Source organism: Lactuca sativa, chromosome 4 (genome assembly GCF_002870075.4).
Source record: "Lactuca sativa cultivar Salinas chromosome 4, Lsat_Salinas_v11, whole genome shotgun sequence".
Taxonomy (NCBI): domain Eukaryota; kingdom Viridiplantae; phylum Streptophyta; class Magnoliopsida; order Asterales; family Asteraceae; genus Lactuca; species Lactuca sativa.
In genome coordinates, this window is record NC_056626.2 from 36,738,302 (window position 1) to 36,744,661 (window position 6,360).

Here is a 6,360-nt window from a genome sequence, read left to right on the forward strand (position 1 = left end):
CCACGGTTCATCAACCCGAATGAATTCGCCAAACGGGTGACAAACATGCCTCCATTGATGCGCGATGTTTTGCGATCTTTGACCGCACCCGCTGAGAGGTATGAAGCAATACACCATGGAATGTTGCAAAAGACGCCGGGTGTGATAATGCTCCATAAGTAGAAAACATCAAGGTTGGAGACCTTGTCATCGTCTTTCCTCTGGTTGATGGTGGAAGAAATAAGGCGGTGAATGAGGCGGTGGGTCGGGGATCGGATGCTCCCTTCCTGCGCGGACTTCGGGATGTAGACTTTGTTTCCTATGGTATTCCACCAACCCGTGCTCGTGACTCCATCGGGGAACGCCATATGAGTATTTGCCAAGAAAGCCCGAAAGATGTTTGTTGACACCAACGGTTGATCATAGATCCCTAGCCGGCAAGCAAGATCCACCACCGAGCATTGACGATACTCGCCCCCAAGACAAAATGTAAAGCTCGTCGGGTGATACACATCCACTCCCCCATGAAAAGATACTGTGGAAAAGAACTCTAAACATAGCTCCAAATAAACCGGTTCTTGAATGCGGAAGACCCGGCTCCACCCATCACACACCATGCTGTTTCCTTCATGTTGGAATTCCTTCAAAAGGTAAGGAGCTAGTTCTTCTTCATAGCGAACGCTCTGCAGCCATTCCCAATCAATTCTGTTCGGTACATACACCTCCTTCTTCTTAATGTCGGAGAGCTTCTTCTTCCACTTCCTCATTGTTGAAGTGGATTCGATTTGCGGGAAGTTTAACCATGGAAACTCCCCTTGGCTACCAGTTGAAGATTGTCCTCTTCTGAACATGATTCCTGCATAGTAAACACACAAAACCCAGAAGTACAGAAAATAATTAAAAACTGGAAGGTTTCTGTAAATCGACTGGACTCGTCGAGTCCACGCCTGACTCGACGAGTCACGTAACCTGCACGAGTCAGTCGACGGGTTGCATGAAATTGGACCTTAAAACTTGTAATTTCTGTCAAGGGTTTTTGTTCAAGGACTACCTACTAAGTACTAAGGTCAAACTAAGCATTCAAAACAACAATATTCATGAAAAATCGAAACCCTAGAATTTCATTATTTTTCAAAAACGGGTTTTTTTCATGCAATTGCAGGCATAGATGGCCTTATACTCTCATTTTCTTTAGAAATCAAGAAGAAAGTTGTTACCTTTTGAGTTTAAACCTTGAGAAATTGAAGAAGATTGGAAGATTTCTTTGAATGCTTGAGAGTGTTTGCGAATGGGGGTACCCGGCGAGTGTGATGTTGAAATTGAATTTTTAGGGTTAAAACCCTATTTACCAGATGTAAAAGTAATTTCGAAATTAAATTTTTTTTCTGTAAATAAGACCGACTCGTCGAGTTGTGGTGCGACTCGTCGAGTCTGGTCGCGAAGTTAAACGCTTTTCTGGAATCCATGTGGACTCGTCGAGTTGTGGTCAGACTCGGCGAGTCATTTAAAAAAAATTTGCATATTTTTCCAAAATTTTTCTGTTTATTATGAATCATTTCACCCCACACTTAGGCTATGTAACTCTCAAGCAGACATGCCCGATGATTTAGAAGATTTAAGAATAAAAACGAATGGAAAATAAAACGAAAAAATAAAAAGAAGACTAAAAAGTAAAAGAAAGCAAACTCTATCGAACGGGTTGCCTCCCGCCAAGCGCTTCTTTTTTGAGGAGTCATTAGCTAGACTCCTTCCCATTTACGTTTTGTCATCTTCAAGCATCGGGAATGTACGCCTCACTTTTTGTGGTTTATACTTGGTCTTGTAGGCGTAAATCTTTTTCTTGTAAGCCCTCTTGAGTTCGTTTCTTCTCTTTTTCATTGCTTCATCTTCAGCTGCTTGGGCTTTCTTTTTTCTCTTTTTCTGCTTTACCCTCTTCTTTTTCACCCATTCTTGAACATCCTTCTCTTTAAATTTAATGACTTCATATTTCATGATGGTCCGTGCTTTAGGTTTAGTGGTGAATTGGTGATCAGCTTCTTCCTCCCTATCCTTTATTCCAGCATTCTTTCCCGTGCCTAACCCTTCTCCAAATGGCATCGTATCAATGCATGCCACATTGGCGTGTTGTACCTCTATTCCTTTTTCCTCTTCTGCCAATTGTTCTTCAAAAACAGTAACTGAAACTAGGGTGTGTGAAGAACTATCAACAAATAAACCAGCTTGAGTTAAAGTTTTCTCCAAATCAACTGGACTCGTCGAGTCCATTATGTCGACTCGGCGAGTCGGGACGGGTTTCAGCAATTCTGGATCATTTTCTGAGTCGGCTTCTTCCAGTAGCTTTTCTAGCTCCTCCAAGTCTTTGTCAGCATCTGAAACTTCTTCTGAGTGTAGCGTGAACTTACTTGGGTCTTCTTTTAATAAGATATCAAGCTCTCTTTGCAATACCTCATCATCTAATTGGATAGATGAGATTTCTTCTCGCTTTTCTTCTTCTTGCTTGATCTCTGGATTAGCTCTAAACATCACCGACTCCTCGCCCACTCTTAATGTCAAGGTAGTCTCGGATATGTCAATTAGGGCACATGCGGTGTTTAAGAACGTTCTTCCCAAAATAATTGGTATTTCGGGGTCTTCTTTCATCTCCACCACCACAAAGTCTACTGGGAAGATAAACTTGTCTACCTTGATAAGGAGATTTTCACATATGCCTTGTGGATGAATAATTGTTTTATTAGCCAAATGGATTTTCATATTTACCGGCTTTGGCTCTGGTAAATTTAGCTTTTTAAAGAATGAATAGGGCATCAAATTAATGCTTGCCCCTGAATCAGCTAAAGCTCGTGTGGAAACATCATTGCCAAATTGGCACGGGATTACCATATTACCCGGATCACCCTTCTTCTCGGGTAGCTCACTCATCAATACTTCCGCGACTTCAGCAAGATCTTTCCTGGCAGCAAACAAACCCTTAAGCAAGTTAACGTATTTGGGAGTTTGGAGCATTGTGTCCACGAATGGCATATTGACTTGTAAGGCTTTAACATGCTCCATGAAGGTTCTATAGGCTTGAACTTTTTCTGAGGGAATGGCTCTGGATGGGTATGGTAAAGGAGGGTTGTATGTCTTCAGAAAACTTGCATTTTTATCCTTCCCGACTGGACTCGTCGAGTCCATTTTGATGACTCGGCGAGTCGGATCGTGTTCTTCTAGTTCTGGTTCTTCTTCCTTTTCTGCCTTCCCTTTGGAAACCCTTAGTGTTTCAGCCACTTCTTCTTCACCGCAGGAGGTTATAACGCTCACGTTCTCGTTCCTTGGATTGGATTGGGTGTTGCTCGGAAGTTGACCCGGTCTTCTTTCGTTTACTTGATGTGCAAGTTGGCCCAGTTGTTTCTCTATGTTGAGAATAGAAGCTTGCTGATTCTTCAATATGTTTCTGGTTTCCTGCATTGCCACATCATGATCATTATGCCTTTTCTCGGACGCGCTTATGAATTTTGTAAGTATGTCTTCTAAATTCGTCTTCTTGTCCGTCACCGGTTCCTCCTTTTGATAATAACCCCTCTCCCTCTGCTTATATTTTTCTTCCTTAGCCTTTCTGTACTCTTCGTATGGGAGCCAATCCTTCTTCGGTTTCCTCCAGTCTTCATCATATCTATCGCCGCTAGAGTAAAATACTTGAGCCTTTTTATTTCCATTCTCGTCTCGATCACAATCTTTTGTAAGATGGGGGCCGCCACAATTTTCGCATCCTACCCTAATAGCATGGATCGTTTGATCCATTTTCGTCATTCTTCGGTCTAGGCTATCGAGTTTCGCTATTATCGCCGCCATACCATCGTTTACCGAATTTACTGCTCCACGACTCACTTCATTCCTCGGGTTGTGGTATTCTCTAGAGTGCTTAGAGAATTCTTCAATCAGTTCCTTTATTTCCGGAGGTGGCTTTCGGGTGAGCGGGCCTTGTGAATCGAGTAGTTGCCTTGTGGTGACATTTACTCCATCATAAAAGATGGAGACCTCCTGTTGGCTATTTAGATCATGGTGTGGGCAATTTCTAAGCAGGCTCTTGTACCTTTCCCAAGCTTCATAAAGAGATTCTCCGGGTTGTTGCTCGAAGTTGGCAATGGCTTTCTTTAATTTGGCTATCTTGGAAGGTGGGCAGAAATGGTCTATGAACTCTTCTTTCATTTTGGCCCATGTGGTAACTGATCCGGGAGGGAGTGACTTCAACCAATCCTTTGCAGCTCCTTTGAACGTGACCGGAAGCATGCGTAGTAACTGGACCTCGCGGGGCACATTAGGTACATTGAAGTAATCCGCCACGTCATTTACTTCATCTAAGTGCTTATAGGCGTCTTCATGATCTCTCCCGTGAAATGGTATCTCCTTGAGTTGAGCGAGAATATGGCCCTTTAGTTCGAACGTAGCGGTAGCGGGGATTGCGGGTTGCACAAGTCCCGGGCCGGTGTCATCACGCATCCTTTTCTTCCACTCCCCCATGGGGATCTCGTCAATATTAGCCATTGCGGTGGCTAAGTCTTCTTCAATATCGGATGTGTGCTCGCTTTCTTCTTCGGTCTCGTATTCGGTGTCTTTCGGGATCGGATTTTCGGTTGACAACGATGCGCTGGATGCTCCTGCTTTGCTGCTCCTCTTCTTGCCAAACACGGATTTGAAGTTTTTGAGTGGTGAGTTCTTTGAAGAGGTGGTTTCTCCAACGGTTTTACCCTTGTTTCTTCTTAATGCGGTTTCCGGATCTTCAAGAGGAGGAATTAGAGGTGTAGAGGATCCTCGGGTCATGAACTAACTGCAACTTAACACAAAAAGAACGCGTAAAAAAGAACAAGAATTTAATCTGATTCAGCGTCAAACTCGCCGAGTCGGGGCGAATGCACTCGGCGAGTCCACGTGAAAATCAGAATGCGTAAATTTTTTTTTTTTTTTTTTTTTTTTTTTTTTTTTTTTTTTTTTTTTAAAACAAAAAAATTGAACAGAAACTAACTTTGCGTAAGATGAATCTTACACAAAGGGTCGATTGAATTAGAATTTAATGCTAATTTTAGAACCGTTCCCCGGCAACGGCGCCAAAAACTTGATGTGTGTAAAACTCACTTAGTTTTAATCCTACTTTAATTATCAAATAACACACAAAAGGCAGTGAACCTATCAATTGTGGTATAGTTCAAGCAAGTAGGGTATCGAACACAGGGAACGGCAAATTAAATTAAAAACTAATTCTATCTAAATTACTTTAGCAATTAATGGTTTTTCTCTAGTTTTACAAGACTAGAAACTTATTAACAAAACTAATGCAAGGCTAGAAAAGAACAAATCAACTAGATTCAATAATGGGAAAGAAACTTCTATTTAGTTCAACTCGGTTAACTTTATGGCTGCTTTTAAGGTAATAGTGCAATGGATTAATTCTTTCGTTGGTTACCGATTCAAGTGATTAAGTTGTGTTCACTACCCTAATCCTTAGCAAATAAACTAATTCAAACAGTGGCCAATTGCTTAACTTAATTATATTTACTAGATTAATTATTCGGGTTAAGTTAGACTTGCAATAGCTAATTAAATTGTTACTTTTAATTAACCTCTTGTTCAATGGTCATCTTACAAGCTCGCATATGAATTTACTCAATTTTACTTATTAATCCTAGTTTCATATTCATTAATCCTAGACATATGATTTAGTGGTCACTTATCATATGAGGTTGATAATTAATAGATGTTCATGCTAATTAACTATCTTCCTATTAACAGAAAATAAATTATCATTCATTCACAAGGTTCTTTAGCAAGCTAAAATAACAATTAATCACCAACTTTAGAATTAATCCTACCAAACAATCAAACCATATTGTCAACTTTGTATCCCCAAACAGAAGTATAAAGAAATTAGTTCATAACTAAGGTGAATAACAGCAAACAAATAAGTTCAAGTTGCTTAATCATATTGACAAAACAAAAGAATTAAATAGAATGAGGAAATTACGCCTTAATTACTCTCGGATTTGGATCTAGCTTCTTTGGTCGACTTCTAGGGTTCTTCTGGCTTCTGATTCGCAGCTTAAGGCCTCTGAAACTTCCCAGAATTCTCCTTCTTTCGATCTGTGGAATTATCTTTAAATAAGCGGTTCGACTCGTCGAGTCAAGTGATGACTCGTCGAGTCCCTCTCACATTCTACGTAACCTGATAACTTTCTTGACTTCCGAATGCTTATCCTTCTGAATCCGCGACCGGACTCGTCGAGTCAAGAGATAACTCGACGAGTAGAAGCCTTATTTTGGCTGTTTTCTTTCTTCTTTCCACTCTTGAGCTCTCAACCGCTTCTCTTGCTTCCTTTCGCTTCCGAGCTTTATCTTTGGACTGAAAAA

General features: G+C 41.0%; 1 non-coding gene across 1 annotated transcript; it reads left to right on the top strand.

Moving 5' to 3' along the window:
• Positions 1-4,012: 4,012 nt before the first annotated feature.
• Positions 4,013-4,119, top strand: LOC128134013 (small nucleolar RNA R71). The gene has a single exon (XR_008232347.1). It is a non-coding gene; the product is annotated as a small nucleolar RNA R71 (small nucleolar RNA).
• The last annotated feature ends 2,241 nt before the right edge of the window (positions 4,120-6,360 follow it).